Source organism: Muscardinus avellanarius (assembly GCF_963383645.1).
Source record: "Muscardinus avellanarius genome assembly, chromosome: 6".
In the NCBI taxonomy this organism is placed as follows: Eukaryota; Metazoa; Chordata; class Mammalia; order Rodentia; family Gliridae; genus Muscardinus; species Muscardinus avellanarius.
This window is the reverse complement of record NC_137791.1, coordinates 60785068-60809253: the sequence shown is the minus strand read 5'-3', so window position 1 is coordinate 60809253 and position 24186 is coordinate 60785068. Positions and strand designations below refer to the sequence as shown.

General features: G+C 35.5%; 1 protein-coding gene across 1 annotated transcript in view; it reads left to right on the top strand.

Annotated features, from left to right (window-relative positions):
• CCSER1 (coiled-coil serine rich protein 1) overlaps positions 1-24186 on the top strand; it is a gene marked incomplete at both ends in the record, with an annotated part of 1182092 nt that overhangs the window by 1098301 nt on the left and 59605 nt on the right. The gene's annotated exons all lie outside the window — the stretch shown is intronic.

Genomic DNA, 24186 nt, shown 5'->3' with positions numbered 1-24186 from the left:
GGCCCATTTTAAGAGAGCTAACCTAAGAATAATTGGAATAGAGGAGGGAAAAGAAAGTGAAACCAAAGGGATTAACAATCTCTTCAAGGAAGTAATAGCAGAAAATTTTCCAAACATAGAGCAAGAGGTTGATACAAAGGTCCAGGAAACTTATAGAACTCCCTTTAGACAGGATCGGAGAAGAGGATCCCCACGCCACATAATTGTCAAAATGACCAATGTGGAAGCCAAGCAGAGAATCTTAAAGGCAACAAAAACAAAGGGCCAAGTGACATTCAGAGGCAAACCAATTAGAATCACTCCAGACTTCCCAAAACAAGTCATGAGAGCCAGAAGGGCTTGGAGTAACATATTCCAAACTCTGAAAGAAAACAACTTCCAGCCAAAAATTTCCTACCCAGCAAAACTTTCTATCAAATTAGATGGAGAAATAAGAAGCTTCCATGACAAACAGAAACTGAAGGAATTTATGTCTTCAAAACCAGCGCTAGAGAAAATACTCAAGGAGATTAACTACAAACAAGAAATAGGTAACACACACCAGAACCAGAGAAACAAGAGTTTCCATCCAACAGACAATTAAGATTGGTTATCTGTGGAGATTCATTATTTATGTTAGTCTTTTACCTATCTCTAAATGGTATTTGTTTGTCTTTATTGTTGTTAATTTTTAGGATTTCTAGTTGGAATATTAATATACCTTCAGATATAGCATTTGGAAATATTTTATCCCATTCTATTAGTAACTGTTAACTCTGTTTACATTGTCTTTGGATATACAATTTTTTTTTTTTTTAGGGAGTCTGTATACTCCTCTGTTGCCTGTGCCATTGAAATCATATCCAAGAAATCACTGCCAATTTCAATGTTGTGAGGTTTTATGACCCAGATTTTCTCCTAAAAGTTTATAGTCTTAAGATTTATATTTAGGTCTATTATCTATTTTGAGTTAATATTTGTATATGGGATTAGGTAAGGGTCCAATTTTATTCTTTTCCATGTAATTATTATTTTTGAACAATATTTAGTTAAAAGATTATCATTTTCACCACCAAATGTTCGTGGAAACCTTGTCAAAAATAACTTGACAATATAGGGAAGAATTTAGCTCTAGGCTTTTAGTTAACTCCAATGGTTTATATATCTGCCTTTAGAATAGTACTACACTGTTTCAATTATTGTAGCTTTATATGGTTTGAAATCAGAAAATATATATCTTCTAGCTTTGTTATTTTTCAAGATCGTTTTGGGTACCTAGACTCCATATTCCATATTAGGATAGATTTTTTTCTGAAAAATATATATATAAATATATGATAGTTTCACCTAAAAAATAGAAAAAAATATTCTCTGGTAAGAAAGAAAGCAAAAAGAAATATTGTAATGTTATCTTTAAGTCATCAAAAGCTTGGTATCAGACAAATGAAACTGTTATGTGAGATTATCATTTTTAATTTTAGATAAATTGCCATAATACTAGATGTCAACTACTAAGCAAAGCATGGGAGGGAGGGATAGGGAGAGAATGGGGTGGGGATTGGGCGGGGTCTGACTGGGAAAAGTGTGCATGTATGTTTACAAAAGTATGTATCCTACTATGATGTATGAATACAGTGCACCAATAAAAAAAAATTTAAAAAAAAGCACTAGTAGGAGCTATAAGATTTATCCCAGACAAAATGAATCCTTGTTTACCTATTAAAAATGTTTTGTTGTGTTGGAATTTTAATGTTGCAGTTTAGTTAAAACAAAACAAAACAAAACAAAAATCACAAAACATTTGTGGGTGTGCAATGTCATAAAAGTTTCATTACACCATCATTTAACTACATGTGTTTGTACTAAAAAAAAACTAGATAATTATTGTATCTTCATTATTGAAATCATTGCAAAATTATTTAATGTTTTGTTTTACTTTCTCATTTTTATTTAGTGTGGGTCTGAGAGTTCTGTTTGGGGATATAGCTTGGAGACATCCTGGAGCCAGAAAACAAAGGCAAAAAATAAATACATAAGTGAACAAAAACTTTATCTGAAAGCTGGGAGTGGTGGTGCACACCTGTAATTCTAGTACTTGAGAGGCTGAGATAGGAGGATAACAGATTTACCTCACCTACTTAGTGAGGCCCTTCACAACTTAGTGAAATGCTATTTCAAAATAAAGAATAATACATTTTTTAAAAAAGGGCTGGGGTGTAGATTGGAGGTAGAATGTCCCTGGGTGCCATCCCCAGAAGAGAGAGAGAAAAAAAAACCTTAGTGACAAGGACTGTTCACTTGAGTGATGGATGACCAGGTGAATTAGCATGCCCATCAACATTTATTTTCCTTCTTCATTTGATGTTCTTAACCTCTCAAATTATTACATTCTTGATGATAAAATTTAAATACTTACTTAAAAAACAGTAATGGCCTTTCTGTTACATTCTTTTTTATATCTTTACTGAAATATTATTTGCATCCTATAAACTTCACCCTTTTTTTTGTGTGTGTGGTACTGGGATGGAACCCAGGGATATTCTCCTCTGAGCTACAGCCCCAGCTGTATTTCTTTTTATTCTTTATTTTGAAACAGGGTCTCACTGAGTTGCTAAGAGACTCACTAAGTAGCTGAAGCTGTCTGTGAACCACAATCCTCCAAAGCTGGGATTACAAGTATGCACCACCATGCCTGGTTGCACCGTTTCAAAAGCAATTAAGCAGGATTTTCTTTTACTAAAAGGACAGTCATCCTTCTTGTTTAATTTAAACTTTCAACTGAATAGTTACATGAGACCCACCCACATTAGGGAGAAAAATCTGCTTTACTCAGTATATTATTTAAATATGGATTTCACCCAAACACACTGTCAAAGAAACACCCAGAATAGTGATTGGAAAAAATATATGGACACTCTGTGTGTCAGTCAAGTTGACATATGAAATTAACTACTGCATATATGAGTCTTTAGCCATTTTTTATTTTCAAGTTATTTGTGCCTTTGAATGTAAAGCAGTTTTTTTATATAGACAGTATAAACTTGGATTCTGTTTTGTGCTTTTAGAAATCATTGTACCAGTTTTTTTTTTTTCCAAAATGGCGACTGAGGGACACAGTACTCCTCAGTAGCTGAAGCAAATAAAACTTCAGATACTTAGAAAGCTGTGTCTTAATCAACAAAAAAAAATACATACCAGGAACCAAAACAAATCCTGGTACCTCGGGGGAACTCTGAACTTGAAGAAGAAGAAGAACATAGACCCAGACACCGGACCAGCTGCAAACGCTGATCGGCGGCCGCGGGCTGCTTTCGCGGGCCCGCGGAGCTGCCTGCCCGATAGCCCCGATAGTCCCGCAGCAAGATAATCCGGGACTGAAAACAGCGAGCAGCTCCCACGTCAGAATTCTGTGTGCCCACCAGCGACTGGATCACAACAGCATAGAGACTCCCACGAATCCTGGACCAAGAAAGACAGGTACCTGCGGGCAACGGGAAGTGCGGACCCTAGTGTGCGCTGCACTCCAACCCCCCAGCACGCCCAAGCCTCAGACCCGAGCACTCCCCTCTGCGCACCTTGTCGGCGCCCCGGTTCCCTGCTAGCAGTCATTGCCTGTCCCACTCTCTTCACTAAATTGGAGCCTACCTGGGTGTCTAGCCCCCCCCCCCCCCGCCACCTTGCCAGAGACTGCCTTCAAGGCTGCGAAAGCCCTGTGTAAACTGGAAATCTCCTTGGGGCACCCCCAGTTTCTACGTCCCGCGGGAGGCAGAGGCCTTTACTGGGCACCACGCACTGGATCCTTGAGCACCTATCCTGCACTCCTGGCCCACCGCTGGGTGTTCCCACCCTCCTGCTAGCCAGAGGCTCAATTCTAAGCGAGAACGAGAACTCAGCTCAATACACCTTGGAAGAGCATACCAGCAGCAACAGACAGCTGCATCCACTCACTCCTGGGTCCAGTAAAAGCAGCACACCCAGCCTGCACCCTTGGAATAGGCAGAGCTCTGGCAGCAAGCGTGGGCACCCAGGAACCAGCACCCATTTGCCCAGGGTACATCTTGGGACCACACCGGCTAACCCAGCTGGAATTTCCAGAGACACAGGAAAATCCATCGGGCCACAATATCTGCACAGGACCTCAGGGGGAGGTTCTAATTATACCTTGGTCATGCTCCACCCGTGTCGTAGGGAAGCACAGGCTGGAGTCTAGGGTGGTGAGTGCAGAGGCACTGACCACAGGTTAGAATTTCGCAGAACCTGTGAATTGTATAGAATCAAATAACAGTGAAACCAGACATCCGGACACATAAACCTAAAGCAGCTAAAGGAGAGAAGGTGTCCAAACACCCAGAGTGACCTAAGAAGATAAAAAAAATAGAGTACAAAGAAAACTAAGAGACACTGGATGGTATTCTGAAAGTTACTAAAGCAATCACATACGCACATATTATATAGGCCTGACCCCATATGCGTAAATAAGAAGGACTGTTTATTTTACTTTTAATGTGGATGTTTTGTTTTATATTGCTTTTACAGTGCTTTTGTTTTGGTATGGTTATTGCTGTGTTATTTTTTTTCTTTCACCCCATACTTCTCTTACTTTCACATGTTGTTTTTTATATATATATATTGGATAGTTTGCCTTATTTTTTTAATTCACACAGCTGCTAGCTCCTTTTATTTTATTCTTGTTCTTTTGTCCTCTTTCTTCCTCTTTCCTTCCTTTATTTTCATTCTCCTCCTTTGATTGGTCTTCCTCCCTTTTTCTAGGATTACATAATAGTCTTGGTATCTTGTGTGGATTTTTTTTTTCTATTCTTTTTTTGTGTCTGTCTGCTCCTTCCATCACCCCTATTTACAAACCTTCCCACACTAACCCTACATACTTTTCCCCCCCAAAACTTTTCCACATAATATACCTCCTGGTCTAATACTTTAAGTATCTCTTACATTCATAATTACTCCACGAACGACAAGAGTCCTAGTAGTTAACTCTCTCTCATTCCTAGCAAGATTTCACCTTACGATACTCAAAGTCTTTCTCAACCTAAACATATCCTCTACCTAATCTGACTCCTTTACTAATCACCCCAGCTCCTCCCACATCACCCACCCTCAACACTGGAAAGGCTCTGCTGACTAGCCGATACCCCAACTCCTAATATTAAGATTTGACTAAGCATAATACTCACGAACGATGGGTAGAAACCAGAAAAACAGGACAGAGAACGCTACAAATATGAGAACCAGGAATTACGAAGAGACAGCAGAAATCACGAATACTGACCTACTAGAAATGCAAGAAGGGGAGTTCAGAATCTTGTTGTTCAATATGATGAAAGGATTCAAAACAAGTATAGAGGAGGTTAAAGGTGAATTAGAAACACTAAAAAAGAATCAGAAAGAGGTCTGGAATGAAATGAAAGAGGCAATAAGTGAAATGAAGACAGCAATTGAAAGAAACTCTGGAAGATTAGATGAAATGGAAAACAGAATATCAATATTAGAAGACAGTACATCCCAAACCGAAAACACAGTCAGCGATATACAAAAATCTTTACAGCAACAAAACCTAAACATCCAGCAATTATGGGATAATATGAAGCGCCCTAATCTACGGATAATAGGCATTGAGGAAGGGATAGAGGTACAGACCAAGGGCATCTGTAATATCTTCAAGGAAATAATCTCAGAGAATTTTCCAAATTTGGAAAGAGACTTCGATCTTCAAGTCCAGGAGGCATACAGAACTCCACTGAGACAGGACCAAAGAAAGACCACTCCACGCCACATAATAACCAAAATGACCAATATAGAGGCCAAGGAAGGAATCTTAAAAGCAGCGAGAACAAAAGGACGGGTGACATATAGAGGCAAAACAATAAGAATCACCCCAGACTATACAACCCAGGTCATGAATGCTAGGAGAGACTGGTATGATGTGATTCAGACCCTGGAAGAAAATAACTTCCAACCAAAGCTCATCTACCCAGCAAAACTACTATTCAAGATCAATGGTGAATCCAAAGTCTTTCATGATAAACAGAATCTCAAAAAATTCATGAATTCAAAGCCAACACTAGAGAAAATTCTTAAAGAAATAAACCATAAGGAAGAAAAAAGAAGCAGACTTCAGAATCAGAGAAGAGAGGAAGTTAATAAGTGGGCCACTTAAGTAAAGAAGAAAGATCACACCACCCAAGAGTAGACAGAACACAAAATGGCAGAAAACAAAAATCATATATCAATAATATCTCTTAATGTCAAAGGACTTAACTCACCAATCAAAAGACATAGATTGGCAATGTGGATTAGGAAACATAATCCAAATATATGCTGTCTGCAAGAAACACACCTCACAGCCAAAGACATTCACAGGCTGAAGGTGAAAGGATGGAAAAAGATATACCATGCCACCAGTGACCAAAAAAGAGCAGGGGTAGCAACCCTAATATCCAACAAAACAGACTTTAAACTAAAACACATCAAAAGAGACAAATCAGGGCACCTCCTTTTACTAAAAGGAACACTATACCAAGAAGATATAATGATAGTAAATATTTATGCCCCAAATATGGGTGCAACCACATTTGTAAAACAAACCCTTCTGGACATAAGATCCCAAGTAGACCCAAATACAATAATTCTGGGAGACTTTAATACGCCTCTCACACCACTGGATCGATCTTCAAGGCAAAAGATGAGTAAAGACGTTTTAGAACTAAGGGAAACCATAAACCAAATGGACCTAATAGACATTTTCAGAGTATTTCAACCAGGAACTACAGAATACACTTTCTTCTCAGCAGCCCATGGAACCTTCTCCAAAATTGATCACATCCTGGGACACAAAGAAAATACCAGCAAATTCAAAAAATGTAATATAATTCCTTGCATCTTTTCAGACCACAACGGAATAAAAGTAGAAATCAACAACAGGAAACTCGAAAGAAAGTATTCAAATTCATGGAGAATGAATGATACACTATTGAATGACGAATGGGTAAGAGCAGAAATTAGGGAAGAAATAAAGAAATTTATGGAAACAAACGAAAACAGAGACACAACCTACCAAAACCTATGGGACACCATGAAGGCAGTACTAAGAGGAAAGTTTATTGCATTGAGTGCCCACATAAAAAGGACGGAGAACCACCAAGTAAAGAACCTAATGACACAGCTCAAGGATCTAGAAATTCTGCAACAGTCTATTCCCAAAGCCAGCAGAAGGCAAGAAATCATCAAAATTAGAGCAGAAATAAATGAAATAGAGAACAAAAAAACAATTCAGAGAATCAATAAAACAAAAAGTTGGTTCTTTGAAAAGATTAATAGAATTGATAAACCCCTGGCCAACCTAACCAAAAGAAAAAGAGAATCAACTCAAATTATCAAAATTAGAAATGAAAAAGGAGATATCACCACAGATAGTGAAGAAATTCAAAATATTATTAGAAACTACTTTAAAAATTTATACTCCAATAGACTTGAAAACCTGGAAGAAATTGATAGATTTCTAAGCACAGTTAACCTTCCTACACTTAGCCAAGAGGACATAGCAAGCCTAAACCAACCAATAACAACCAAAGAAATAGAAATGGCAATAAAAATTCTTCCACCAAAGAAAAGCCCAGGCCCAGATGGGTTCCCAGCTGAATTCTACAAAACCTTCAGTGAACAACTAATACCAATACTGCATAACATGTTCCGGGAAATTGAAAGAGATGGAACTCTTCCAAATTCCTTCTATGAGGCCAGTATCACATTAATCCCCAAACCAAATAAAGATACCTCAAGAAAGGAAAACTACAGACCAATATCCTTAATGAACATAGACGCAAAAATTCTAAACAAAATACTAGCTATACGCATTCAAAACTATATCAAGAAAATAATACATCATGACCAAGTCGGTTTCATCCCAGAAAAACAAGGCTGGTTCAACATACGCAAATCAATACATGTTATTCACCACATAAATAGAACCAAGAACAAAAACCACATCATCATAGCAATAGATGCTGAAAAAGCATTCGACAAAATCCAACACCCATTTATGTTAAAAACACTGCAAAAAATTGGGATAGAAGGAAAGTACTTCAACATCATTAAGGCAATATACTGCAAACCCAAAGCCAACATTATATTGAATGGGGAAAAACTGCAAGAATTTCCGCTACAGTCAGGAACAAGACAAGGATGCCCACTATCACCACTCCTTTTCAATATAGTCCTTGAGACTCTTGCTGCAGCAATCAGACAAGAGAAGGAAATCAAAGGAATTCACATAGGAAGAGAGGAATTAAAATTATCCTTATTCGCAGATGACATGATCCTTTATCTGGAAGACCCAAAGAACTCAACCAAAAGACTTCTGGACCTGATTGACAAATTCAGCAAAGTCGCAGGTTACAAAATCAACCTAAAGAAATCAGTGGCTTTTCTTTATGCCAACAACGAATCCACAATGAAAGAAATAAAAACAACAATTCCATTCACTATAACCTCAAAACCAATAAAATACCTAGGAATAAACCTAACCCAAGATGTAAAAGACCTCTACAACAAAAACTATAAAACATTAAAGAAAGAAATTGAAGAAGACCTTGGAAGATGGAAAGATCTCCCGTGCTCATGGATAGGCAGAATAAATATCATCAAAATGGCCATTCTGCCAAAACTGATCTATAGGTTCAATGCAATTCCCATTAAAATACCAGTGACATTCTTCAGAGACCTAGAAAAATCAATCATGAATTTCATATGGAGAAAGAAAAGACCTAGAATAGCCAAAGCAATTCTCAATAACAAGAAACACGCAGGAGGCATTACAATCCCAGACTTCAAACTATACTATAGAGCAATAGTAGTAAAAACAGCATGGTACTGGCACAAAAACAGATATACTGACCAGTGGATTAGAATAGAAGATACAGAAACAAACCCACACATCTTTAGTCAATTAATCTTTGACAAAGGGGCCAAACACATACGCTGGAGAAAAGACAGCCTTTTCAACAAGTGGTGCTGGGAGAACTGGCTAACCATTTGTAAAAAGATGAATCTAAACCCCTATATCTCACCAAACACAGGAATCAACTCAAGATGGATCAAAGACTTAGAAATTAGACCTGAGACTGTGAAGTTAATAGAGGAGTGCATAGGTTCAACACTACAACATATTGGCACAGGCAGTAACTTTCTCAACAAAACCCCCAAAGCTCAGGAAATTAAAGCAAGAATAAACAAGTGGGATAACATCAAACTAAAAAGTTTCTTCTCATCAAAGGAAACTATCAATAACCTTAAGAGGAAGCCCACAGAATGGGAAAGGATCTTTACCAGCCACCATTCTGATAGGGGGCTAATATCCAGAGTATACAAAGAGCTCAAAAGACTCTACACTAGCAAAACAAACAACCCAATCAAGAAATGGGCAAATGAACTAAATAGACACTTCACAAAAGAAGAGATACAAAGAGCTAATAGATACATGAAAAGATGTTCTTCATCACTGGCCATCAGGGAGATGCAAATCAAAACTACACTGAGATTCCATCTAACCCCAGTCAGAGTAGCAAGCATAAAGAAATCAAATAACAACAAATGCTGGCGAGGATGTGGGGAAAGAGGAACTCTTTTACACTGTTGGTGGGAATGCAAACTAGTTCAACCACTATGGAGATCTGTGTGGAGATTCCTAAGAAAGGTGGGAATAGATCCACCATATGATCCAGCTATACCACTCCTGGGTATCTTTCCAAAGGAGTTGAATTCAGAGAACTACAGCAACATATGCATACCTATGTTCATAGCAGCACAATTTGTAATAGCCAAAATATGGAACCAACCCAGATCACCATCAACAGATGAATGGATAGCAAAACTATGGGAAATACACACAATGGAATTCTATTCAGCCATAAAGAAGAACAAAATTATATCATTTGAAAGAAGATGGAAAGCCCTGGAGAACATTATGTTAAGTGAGATCAGCCAAGCACAGAAGAAGAAGATACATATGTTTCCTCTAATATGCCCAAACTAGGAAACACAAAGAATACCAGAGGGACTCCAGATATTGAAGGGGAAATACTAGCTAAGTTTGGATGGTAAGATAGGAGAGGAGGAAGGCCGGTCTCGATTAATAAGGGTCTACACTTGAACATGTGTAAAATTATGAATAAGACATGGTTAACCTGGACAACCATTGGTGTGTGTGTGGGGGGAAATGTGGGCGGGGGGCGGGAGGGCACCAAATATAGTGTAAATGTATACTATTTATGTTCAATAAAAAAATTGTTATATTAAAAAAAAAAAAGAAATCATTGTACCAATGTCCATCTCTTGATTCAAGTATTTAGTCAATTTATATTTTATTTATTTATCAATGAGATAGCATCTCATCAATCTGCCATTTTATGTTTTATGCCAATTTTTTTATTTGTGTACTTATTTATTACTGTCTGAATTTTTGATAGAACATTCTAATTTATGCCTTTGATCCCTTTATTATATGTATTTTTGAGATATTCTCTTAATGGTTTCTCTAGTGATTATAATTATCTTCACTTTAAACAATTTTGTATAGTTTAATTTCAACAATTTCAGTAGTATACAAAGATTAGTTTCAATGTACTTATTTATCCTTCTACTTAGCATGCAAATTGCATTTTATGTATCGTAACCTGGAAGCATGATTTTTACAGTGATTTCTTTTTGCAATTATTTTTAAATTAGATATGAGAAGAAGAAAATAATTTAAAAAGCACATTTTACTCTGTGTCCTATTTATCTGTTGCATTATCTTTACTGGTGCTTGTTACTCCTTTTATTCTCTTATATGTACTTTATTTAATGAAAGATTACTGATGCTTTTTATTTCTTTTTGTGGACTCAAGCTTCTGTCTGGCATCTGTTAATTTTACTCTAAAGCACTCACTTTAGTTCTCTTATAAGACAGGTTTACCAGCAACAATCTCCTTTGCTTTTTGTTTTTATTTTCAATCTGCAATGACTTTTTAATTTCTTTCTCTGCTCTTGTATCTGAGTCTTATAAAATCATTATATGAAGTTCTGATGTGATGATTTATCAATTGGAAAATACTACTCTTAGTCAGTCTTGAATGTGAAATGATCCACAAGCTAGAATGACCAAAATTACCTATTTAAAATCAGTGGACATACTGAGCAAAAAACAAACCTAGCATTGGAAGAACTTATGTGTTTTATAAAGTTCCTTTGTTAACTTTCCATCATAAAAAAAAAATCCTCAAGTATACTACTTCTATGGAGAAAGTGTTTATTTTGACTTACAATGTTGGAGACTTCAGCTCATAATCTGCTGTCTCTATCACGCTAGGTCTATGGTGAGGAAGCATATCATGGTGAAACCCAAGGCACAGCAGAAACATTTTTGTCATAGCCAGGAAGCAAAAGGAAGAAAAAAGAAAGAGCCCATGATCACACAATCCCTTTGGGTGAATATGCCACAATGACCTAAAGACTTATCATTAAAACCTACATCCTAAAATTAGAATGACTCCCAATGGTGCCACCCCAGGACCAGGCCTTTAACATATAAACCTTGGGGGACATTCCAAGCTCCAAACAATAGCAATGCCTTTATGTTACTTTACTTTACTCTTAAGGACACCTCTATGAAAAAACAGTGATAGATAAATATTGAAACTACAAAATGTTAAGTAAGTCTTCCTACCATCATATTGGTAATTTATTAAATTGAGTTTTATCTCAAAGTCATATGAATCATAAATAGTGAAGTGTTTTTATTATGTTGAAGAACATTACTTTTTAAACTTTTAAGAATTTTGAGAGGCCTCTATATTTGATAATTTTGCATAAGGACAATATTTTTGAAACTTTTTTAGGGGGAAGGGTTATTGTAAGTTACTATGCTCATATTACTTTTACAAATCCTATAAATAATCATAAATAAACTAAATGAGGATATTTCGTGTCTTAATAATACAAAGAAAAAATTATTCTTTTGGTTTGGAAAGGATACCTATTAAACATCTACTGAAGGAAATATAGTTACAAGGTGTAGTAGCTAGCTCCTAACACGTAATGAATATCTTTATAATACTTAGAGATGTTTCCCTCCAGTTTTTAGGAAGTAAAAATTGGTAGTTATCTCAGTTTGATACTAACTGGTGATAATTTGCTGGTAATAACCTACTGATTGTGCCTAGTGGAGGAAGACACCAAATAAAAATGGGGGAAGGAACCATGAAATTATAACTTTTGAGGCCTGTGAATGTACAGATCCCAAGAAGAAACAGAGGTTTGGTAAACAGTTACCCATGAACAAAGACATGTTAGGGAACAAGTTTTCTACTGGGGCACTGTCAACAACTAAAAGGCATGAAAAAACAACAAGGTAATGCATGGTCTTAATAGAAGGGATGGTTATATTGTGTATGTACCAAGGGTAAGAGAAAGTCTGTGTTATCACATAGAGTTACCAGGCCATCTGTGCTTTTGTGTGTGTGTGTGTGTATGTGCTGATCAGGGAGTATGAGGAGTTTCTTGAAAGAATGCATGATTTATTTTCATTGGAAAATCAAGCAGCTTAATGTACCAGTAAGGCACAAGTGTATGAGCTGTAGAATGGGACAAATAAGCAAAAAGAAAGAAAGAAAGAAAGAAAGAAAGAAAGAAAGAAAGAAAGAAAGAAAGAACAAAAGAAAGAAGGAGAGAAAGGAAGGAAGGAAGGAAGGAAGGAAGGAAGGAAGGAAGGAAGGAAAAAAAGCAAAGAAAAATACTTCCACTAAAGAGCTCAATCCAATATGATACTCTCACTTATTTGGAGTTGGTTAAGAAGTACAGACTTAAGGTGGCTGAGGCTAATCAAAGTGAGGATTTTGCAGGAGAATTTACAAATGTGATGAAGGACTGCAGGAGAGGCAGTGTACTTTTTGAGAGAGAACAAAGGAAAGATTTATTTTACAGAGAGTTGTCAGTTATTATGGATTAAAATTTCTAGAATAAAGTTTTTCAATAATTATTATGTATTTCTTCCAAAAATGGAGACAATGATACATAAACTAGAAAGAAATATTACTATTCATTAACAATGTCCTGGGTCATCAAAGAGGTCTAAAGGAGGTGTACAGTAAGATAAATATTGCTTCGATGCCTTCTAACACAATATATATTCTGCAATGTATGTCCAGGAGTTATTCCAATGTTCAAATCTTATTAAAACAATAAAGTTCATAAGACTATACTTTTGATAGATATTCATTCCTCTGATGAGTCTGGGTAGAGTAAATTAAAAACCTTCTGGAAAGAGTTTATCATTTCAGATGCCATTAAGAACATTTGTCATGTACTTAGAGGCAGTCTAAGGAACACCAATAGAAATTTGAAAGAAATTGAATCCACCCCTCATGCATAACTTTGAACTATTTAATATATGTCCATCAAAGGAATAACTACAAACATGGCAGAAATTAGCAAGAGAAAAAAATCAAAATATCTAACTATATTGTTGGAATCTCTTGCTAAAATTTCAGTGGACAAAAGTTTCTTATAGATGAACAAAGAAAGTATGTTTTGAGATTGACTTGTTTCCTGAAAATGCTGTAAAAATGTCAACAATGAATTTAGAATATTTAAAAATTTTAGTTAATAAGGAAGCAGCAGGGTTTAAAAGGATTTTGTTTATTTTTATTTTTCTGGGGATTGAACCCAAAGGCATTCAACCTCTGAGCTGCATCCCCAGCTATATTTTATTTTATTTTATTTTATTTATTTTTGAAACAGGTTCTCATTGAGTGGCAGAGGACCTCACTAAGTTGCTGAGGCTGGCCGTGAACCTGTGATTCTCCTGTCTCAGCCTCCCATGTATGGAAATTACAAGTGTCCACCGAACCCAGCTGAATGACTTCAGTTATTAAAGATGTTTTCCTGCAGGTAAAATGATATCAAAGAGCATTGAATGCTACCGAGAAATCTTCAGTGAAATGTAGAGATAATCAATGCAGCAAACCTCATTTTTGTGCTTTTTTGCTTTTTAAAGACATTGTCACAGCAACCACAACCTTTAGCAAAATATACCCAGATCTGACTATGGCTATCATCATGGAGTAAGACCCTCCATTAGAAAAAGTGTTGGAAATTGATGAGGTCTCTTATCTTCATAATTTGGGTTGATTTCTCTCTCTCTCTCTCTCTCTCTCTCTCTCTCTCTCTCTCTCTCCCTCCCCCTCTCTCTCTCTCTCTCTCTCTCTCTCTCTCTCTCTCTCTCTCTCTCTCACTCTCTCCCTCTCCCTCTCCCTCTCCCTCTCCCTCTCCCTCTCCCTCTGTCCCTCCCTCCCTCTCTCTCTCTCTCTCTCCTCTCTTTGGTTAGGTTGGCTAGTGGTTTATCTATCATGCTAATTTTTTAAAACCAGCTTTTGGTTTTGTTGATTTTCTGTATATTTTTTATTCTCTACTTATTTGATTTCTGCTCTGATTTTAATAATTTTCTTTCTACTACTGGCTTTGGGGTTAGATTGTTCCTGATTTTCAAGGGCTTTGAGGTGTGTCATTATGTTATTTATTTGATGACTTTCTGTTTTTCTTATGTGGGCACTCAGTGCTATGAATTTTTCTTTTAATACTGCCTTCAATGCACCCCAGATGTTTTGATATGTTGTAACCACTTTGGAAAACAGTATGGAAGATTCTCAGAAGAATGGGAATGAACCTACCATATGATCCAGCAATACTGCTTCTGGGTATCAATCTCCAAAAAAGGAAACCAGACTACCAAACTAATTCATCTTTGTTCATAGCTGCACAATTCACCATTGCCAAACGATGGAAACAGCCAAGATGTCCATCAAAAATGAATATATTACAAAACTGTGGGATATGTACACTATGGAATTTTAATCAGCCATAAAGGAAAACACAATTATATCATTTATAGGGAATTGGATGTAACTTAAGGACATTATGCTAATTGAGATTAGTCAGTCACAAAATATAAGAAATCAGATGCTTTCCCTAATATGCAAAAGCTATGGAGAAATGGGTCATAGGAGGAATTCTAGATGAAGAAGGAGATTCTCTAAATGAGCAAATAAGGTGACCTGAGAGGATAGGAGGGGGTAAGAAGAAAATTCTCACACCTGGTGTGGTGGCGCAGGCTTGTAATTCCCGTGCTTGGGAGGCAGAGACAGGAGGATCGCGCAGGTTCGAAGCCAGCTGCACTGGCTTAAGAGATCCTGTTTCCAAATAAAAATAGTATAAAATAGGTCTGGGAGTATAGCTTGGAGGTAGAAGGGTTTCCAGGAACACCAGTACCACCAATAGAAGAAGAAGAAGAAGAAGAAGAAGAAGAAGAAGAAGAAGAAGAAGAAGAAGGAGGAGGAGGAGGAGGAGGAGGAGGAGGAGGAGGAGGAGGAGGAGGAGGAGGAGGCTCTAATGCATATGATGTACCTTAACAAACATATCAAAGTCAATCATGAAACCAAACATGAGAAGGAGCAGAGATATAATCAGCATATATTTTATATATATTCAGGTAATTATTAGCTCATGTCAGACATGATGTTTTTTGTTAAATAAAAGAAATGATGTAATGAATGTTAGAGGTAAATGATCAATTTTTTACTCTGTAGTAACTTCATCCTTAGTTTCACAAATACTCTCTTCTCTGTAAGGTCTAATCTTTATTCAGTGCTATGTGTTTTGTTCAGGATTTAGAAAATGTATTTGTCTTTGTGTTTTTTCTGCTGCTATAACAGAATACCAGAGATCAGATAATCTATAAAGAATATCATTTGTCTCAGGGTTCTAGAAACTGCAAAGTCGAGAGCATCTGGGTATAATACTACATACATTACCAAGACATCAGGGAATCCTAGAAGAAAACTGCATTAGAATTGTAGTCATTAATTAATGTATTTAAATAGGAAAGCAAATTCAAAATGAGAAAAAATTAAATCATGATATGAAAATATTGCTATTAATTAAAATGGGAACATTTTGTTTTTAAGACTTCACCAATTTAAAAAATTGCCACTAATATCAAATTACTCTTTTTAATTACTCCCTTGGCAGTTAGCCTTAACTACATTATTATACCTGTGATTAAATTAGTTTCAGGTATGTGAAGGAAAATTCTGAATGGATCACTTTAATAGCACTAAAATTAGAACTGCCACTTAAAAAAAAGCCAGAAACTTATGGAAAGGTGTTTTTGTGTGTGTGTAATATTTTATTTTAATTTGTTCCCCTACATTCTATAATAATAGGAGTAATATTTGCACTAGCAAGTGCCATAAAAGGCAAAAAAAATTACAAATTAAATGTCAATTCTAGGTAAATCAGGTTTAGTTTTCTTAATCACATTTTGATGGTTGAAATTAAATACAAATTATTTTAATTCGTTTGATTTCATAAGTTTAAACTATGCTTTTATTATATATCCATACTTTCTTATATAGCTTTCTTTGTTGTATCAGCTTGGGTATCATATTAGAAGCTATAGGTAAACATGGTCACTTTATTATAGAAAACTTGTATTTTGAGTTGCTTTTTTTATCTTATATGTGTCTGAGACTACCTTTTTTGTAAGCTACTGCTATTGTTTAGATCTGAAATGTATCTCAGAAGCTCATGTGTTGAACACATGATTCCCAATGCAGCAAGATTCAGAGATGGGGCAATTGTGGCATCAGGGCTCTGATCTCCATGGATACCGGAATGGATGACTGGGAGGTGGAGCCTAGCTGGAGATCATGGTTCACCAGGCACATACCCTGGGCAGGTCTTCTCCTTGGGCCCCTCCTCTCCCTCAGCTTCTCACTCTCATGGGTTGAGCACATTCATCTATCATGCTATTCCACCGCAGTGTTGCTGTCTTGGAGCTATCCCACCTGAATCCTCTGAAACCATAAGCCAAAATGGACTTTTCCTTCAATAAGGTGTTCTTGTCAGGTATTTTAGTCATGGGAACACAAAAGCTCACCAACACAATCACTTAACAGCTCATTAGACTGAGCAGTTGCCAGAGAGAGAGAGAGCTAAGCTTTTTTCTTTCTCTTAATTAGATAAACCTTCTTTAATTTGTTTTGACCAGCCAGGGAAAGTTAATAGAGATTTGTATACATATATTTTCTTCTTTACCACATCTCTGATAAAGAATGCTTTGATCATTAGCATCGACAGAAGAGATTGTAGATATTTACTAGAATTCATATCAGAAGGCAGGCAGAGGGAATTCATTTGCTTTCTGAATGCATATGCTATTCTTCCCTGAAGCAGTTTTGTTTCCCAGGAGTGTTCTTTTTTTCTTATTACAGACTCTTTCCATATCTGCTGAACACTGAAGCTCATGTAGATTAGTCAGAAATAAAAACATCTGAACAAGAGAATGTTTTTTCTTTAACAATAGAGGTACATATTGGGATATTATTCTCAACCCAAATGATTAACTAACACATTTTGTATAAAATATTAATGAAGAAGAAAAATAATAAACAAAATTGACTTTATTCTTGAAAAAGGTATGTACCTTTTAAAAAATTTATATTTTAAATATATAAAACTAGAATAAATATGTTGGCATAAAATTATGAGGTAGTCAATGTCTTAACATACTATTTATATCACTTTTACATAATGTGAGAATGTTATTAATTAAATAATTTATAAATGTTATTTGAAAAGAAAACAAAGTTTAGTTTTAGCTTAATAACTAATACATAATTTAAGATTTTACAGATGTTTTACTAGAGCCATTCACAATTTGTCACATTATTGAAAGCAACAAAAGAATGACAATGAATAAACAAACCAGTTTTTAGTTCTGGTAACTTTTCTGATGATACTTGTATTCTCAGATTTTGCATGTAGTCCCAATTGTTCTATAATTTATACAATTGTCCTATAATAACATTTGATTGGGCTTTATTTTGACAAATATGTACATTGTCCATTTCCTGGTATACTGATATCTCCTGTTTTTTTTAATTTTACATAAAAACTTACAAATTTACAAAAAATTTGTTACAAAAATCATATTAAGTTATTCAAATTAAAATGTATAAGATAGTAGCTATTTAATGCTGACTAAATTTCACTTATTCTATAGTAGAAATAAAATCAAATCAGCACAAGGATTGGTCTATGGTCCTTTCCTATCTCTTGTATTTAATTCACTTAGCACCTTTCATATCAGACATGTTGCAATAAGGTATCATTATTTTAAGACAGTAAGGAATGTATAAACTATATTATAAACTTCTTACACAATCTATTCAGTATTGAAAAGTTACAATTTTTTCTCATATCTAGATTACTTGTACAACCATGTGTCTATGCATAAAAAAGAAAGAAATGCAGTTTGTCCTAAAGAACTTGAATTTTTGTTCAAAATCATTTTTCTTTAATAAAAATTACACTTACTTATTAAGATATATCAGGCACTTTAAGAGGTCATTAAATATTAAAAATATGACAATGTACCAATTAAAAGATAAAGTTACTATTTAATATCTACTAGTAATAAATAGAATATCACATTGAGAAAAATAAATACAATATAGTAAAAACTATACAAAATCCCAAGAATGTCTCTATTAACCTCTAAATCAAAGGTAAAATTTAATTTTATAAATTGAACAAAAGTTAATTGAGAGTTTTACTATTCAGAAGATATATCTGACATTATTCCCCACATCAAATATGTTAATTTTTTGATACCTAAACTATGATGAACAAAATTTACATTATCCTTGAAAAAGGCATGTACTTTTAAAAATGTACATTTTAAAATATATGAAACTAAGTCCGGGCATGATGGCACACGCTTGTAATCCCTGCGCTTGGGAGGTGGAGACAGGAGGATCACGCAGGTTCCAAGCCAGCCGTGCTGGCTTAAGAGACCCTGTTTCCAAATAAAGAAAGTATAAAATAGGTCTGGGAGTGTAGCCCGGAGGTAGAAGGGTTTCCAGGAACCCCCGTACCACCAAAACAAAACACACACACACATACACACACACACACACACACACACACACACATATATATATATATGCAACTATAATGAATATGTTAGCAACTATATGCAACTATATATATGCAACTATAATGAATATGTTAGCATAAGATTATCAAGCATGGTAATAGGAATATTGTATTTGCAGGTTTATAAGCCATCTGAAAGTGTACTGTCTTTTAACTTTGATGAGAAGAATTCCTCATTTTATTTCCTTTTAGAGGTTAAGGGTCAAGGAAAACAAAGCTATTAGAAGATCACAAAATACAAGAACAAAACTAAAGTTTTGAAATGTATGTATTTAATGGAAGACAAAAGTATTTTACTTTACAAATACTAAATGTGGTAGTCAATGGTTACTTTATGTCTTTGTTCTTCCTTTATTAAACAAGGGAAAACAATATTGCTATGATAGAAAATGTAAAAGTGAAGGGTCATATGTCTTCTGTTATATGCAGAAGCTAGATAGTAATTGGATATAGGAGAGACTTTTGATAATGTAGGAGAAACTGCAGTGGAATGAAGGAGATAATTTTAGGGAGGGGGAGTGAGGGAGAAGCAATAAAAGAAACACTTTCACTGACATTATTCATATATGAGAGAATACTAATGCCAATCTCAGTGTCTTGTATGGGGAAAGGAGGAGTGGAGAGGGAGCCAGGGGAAAACTTGCCAAATAATGTGTGTTTGTATGTCACTATCACTATAAATTGCATTATGATGTGAAACTATAATGTACCAATAAAAGTATAAAAATGAGAGACACCTTCTATTCCCTCTTTTATACCTATTATTCTTAGGTTAGCTTTTTTAAGTTGAGATCATATTTTTCAGTGTCCAATTCATGCTGTCAAATTGGGTTTTTTCTAAATTATATACTATATATTTATTTTTGGAGAGATCATCTTCAAAGAGGGATTTCTTATTTTCTATGTATTCTAATATATTGTTTAAGGTTTGTATCGATACCTTCACTTCAATATTGCATCCTTTACTTTTTTCAGACTTTCGTTCTGATTTCCTGCTCAGTGGGTCAAAAATTTTGTTTCTTTGTTCGTTTATATATTTAAGGCTATCTCTAAATTATTTTCTGAAATCCTGTATCATTTCTACTATTAAAGTTCTGACTTGTCCTTCAGGCAATCTCTGTGATTTTGTGTTGTTGGGTTCTGTTATTGTATGGTTGTGAGAACTCTGCTTTCTTTCTCTTTCTCCTTCTCATGATTTTATGTTTCTTAAGTTTGTATCTTTGTTGCTTTTGATAGCTTTTGTTTACTCTGTAGGTGTCAGTTGGTATATACTAGGGCAAGTTATATTGTAGTCAATGATGAAGTTTGAGTGAGGAGGAAGGTAATGAAATCATAAAGGCAAGAAAATATAAAGTAGCAGATAGGATCAAATAGAATGGGAGTTTGAGTTTGGTAAGGTAATATATAGCAGAGATTAGAAATAGTTAATAGGATTCTAGTAACAAGTGTAGAGTCCTTATTATAGTGATATAAAGTGTATTTAATACAAGACAAAAAAAAGAGCAGGAATGGAGAGAAGAGAGTAGATATGAACAAGGAAAAAAGCTTGTAAAAGCGGTGGGGAAGAAAGCAATCAAGCATACACACACACACACACACACAAAAAAAAAAAAAACCAATAAAACCACAACAAAATAATACAACCCTACAAATACATGAATACTGAGCAGATTTGGCCTCTGCCATCCTCCTGGGTGTGTATGGATTCTTTCAGTCATTTAAGGTTCACATTCTGTAATAGGTTGGTGACTTTTTCTGTGCAGGTGCTGTGTGCCACCAGCACCTTTCTCTTTGCAAGCCTGGGTCTCTGAGCTCTCAATAATGTCCTGTCTCTGAGACTGTCTATGCAGGAGGCCAGTATCACTGGAGCTGGATATAGTGTTAAGGGCTAGTCTCCATGCTTTTGATCAAAGCTGAGCTCATGTCTCTCCCCACCTATGTAGGCAGCAGGTGCCATTGGGACCAGACCCAGTGTACATGTAGGAGTCCAAATTCTCCACAGCTGGGCTTGATTGGTCTAACTTCTTCCCTGTCACCAATATTGGGTGGTCTGTGGTGATCTCCAGAGGCCCTACTAGGGCTCTGAGCCCTGGGGACTATAGGCCTTTTGCCTGATTTTCCCTGGGAGTTGTCTGCTAATCCCCACCTCTACTGAGTCCTACAGCAGACTCCACCCCCACCTTCACCAGACCCAGCAAGTCTATCTCTTGTTATGTGAGTCTTTGCAGCCTTGCTGGGTAGTCTCCCATGGGGATAGCTGGTTCACTTACAATGTTGTTGAGCACCACTCTGAATCTCTGGAGGATGTGTTGAGCATAGCTGCCAGTACTGCAAGTTGTAGCCAGGGTTCAGGCAAGAGGAGCTGACTACTTACAATTCCAAGATCTGCAACTTCTTACTTTGTTTCATGTTGTTGACTTTTTTACTGGCATCACTGGAGGTGCAGTGCCAGTGGTCTTGGTGTGCTGAGGCCAGATGGTGCCACCATGGTCCCAGACACTGAAGCTGTTAGAGGCAGGCTGGCTATTTTTCTGCTCTCTGATATGCCTTCTAGCTCTTTTTTCCACCACCTTTCAATTTTCAGTGCTCTGTTGAAATTTATATTGGTTTCTTTCTTTGTCAAGATGCTCTTTTCATAGTGATAGAAATTGAGTGTCAGCAGCACTTGATATGTGCTGCTTGTGTGGGTTGCCATCTTCCCAGAAGTAAATGCTGGTGAGGGTGTGAAAGAGTGGGAACTCAAATACATTGTTGGTGTGATTGCAAATTACTGTAACCACTTTGGAAAACACTATGGAGGATCCTCAGAAGGATTTGAATGAAACTACTATATGATAGCATGATACCACTTCTGGGTATCTATCCAAAAGAACGGAAATAAAACTACCAAACTAATGCATGCCTATGTTCAAACCTCACAATTCACAATTGACAAAATATCAAGCCAGCCAAGATGTCCATCAACAGATGAATGGATTATAAAACTATGGGATATGTACACAATATAATTGTACTCAGACATAAAGAACAAAACTACATAATTTGCTAGGAAATGGATGGAACTGGAGAACAATTTGCTAAGTGAGATTAGTCAGTCATGAAAAGTAAAAATTCAGATGCTAATATGTGGAAGCTAGGGAGAAAAAAATTCATAGGAGGAACTCTAGATGAAAAAGGAGAAACCATAGATGAGCATATACTGTGACCTAACTGAGGGGGATAGGAGGGGGAAAGAGAAAAATTCCCTAATGTACATATTATACATTCATAAACATATCAACGTCAATCACTAAGCCACATATAAGAAGGACGAAGGGGGATGGAATGCGGTGGGAATTGGGAAATGTGCTTGCATGAGTGGTGTGCTTGTATGCCTCTACCATCTTATACCTCATTAAGTTGTATGACTACAATGCACCAATAAAAATTTTTTAAAAAGAGAGACACCAACTTCCAACTGATAGCAATATTTTTAAAAATTTAAAAAAAATTTTAGCAATTTTATAATAATATTTTTAAAGTAATCAGAGTGAAAGACTTCTAGGAATTAATCTGCCAGAAGAACACAATGTAATATGCTTTTGTGTAATCCATTAGACTGGGTGATTTATAAACAACATAAATTCGTTGCTCACAGTTCTGGAGAGTGGGAATTCTAAGATTAAGCTGTCAGCAGACTTGGTGTTTGGCAAGGGCCCCCTCTCTGCTTCCAAAGTGGCATCATCTTGCTGTGTTTTTCATATGGCAAAAAAGGGAATAACTTTTGAAAACATTTTTTACTTTATCTAAAAAATTTTACTGCTGCATTGTAGTCTCACATCATAATGAAGTTCAGAGTAATTAAGATATACATGCACACAGTATATATTTATTGGTGAGCTTTCTCCTCTTCCCCCATGCTGGCTCTTAATTCACTCCCTCCTTTTTCCTGTACACAGTATTGAGATTGGCATTGATAATTTTATGTATGTACATCGTGTCAATTGAAGTGTTTCTATATCTTATGAAGATGCAAATTCCTTTTGTGAGGTCTCTGACTTGACCTAATATCCTTGTAAAGGTCTCAGTTTTTATTACTATTGCATTAGGTTTTATAAATCAACATATAATATAACCAAAAATTTAGACTAAAGTTATTCCTATAAAAATTATATAGTAAATAATTGCTCTCCTAGGTTATACTATAGCAATAAAATGATTAAAATATTAATATCAAATGAATTTATAACACAAAGATGTTATAAGGCAGAATACATTTTGTTGCAAATGAATGACACAGACAAAAAGCAGGAGTTTAGAAGATTTTACTTTCATGGGTAATAAAGGTTCCAAGGAAGGAGTAATGTATCAGGTATGCCCCCTTGCTTCCACTTAACTTTACAAACACCTATTTAGTTTTAAGACTTTTAAACCATTAGATTTATTTAATATTGCATGTTTTCTCTACCTAACATATTGTTCCTTTTCTCTAATCATTTCCATGCTAGCTTAGATCTTATGTTGTAAAAGGTTTTTCTATGAAAATATTTAATAATTTTTTGATCTTTTATTGAGAAAGAACTCATCAAAGAAAATCAGAATTAGGTGGTTAGGAAAAATGTATATACTATATTTTTAAAATGTGAACTTAAATTTTTCTTACAGAACATTTACAGTAAGAGTGAGATAAAACTGATTCCACTTGTGTTCCTCTGGCAGTTTAGTTGATGGCAGTTTAGTTCTCAGTCTAATTGCTTTTAAAATATTACTATCATTTGAAGGTTGTTGTCTCATTTCTTTCACAGAAATATTATTTTGAGAGTAGAAGTTATAAGTTTAATATTTAAGAAAAACTGTTGTATAAGAAGTATCCTGAAAGTTTAGTAGTATTCTAGAATTATGCAATGGCTTTCTTATGCAATTCTATGGAAGATCATATAAACTATTTCACACATCAGATGTCTTCATCATACTCACTATGTATGAACACAGTCACATATTACACATCATAAAGTCTTTAAAAAGGCTGTGAATTGTAAGTAAGAAACTCATACTCCAGCTCTGTCATTTTATGAAAATGTATACTGCTATATTGTCATATGCACTATGTCATCCCACCTACAAAACAATTTTAGACTGTATAGTGCATAACTTTAAAGTAGATTTGCACATGAATTGACA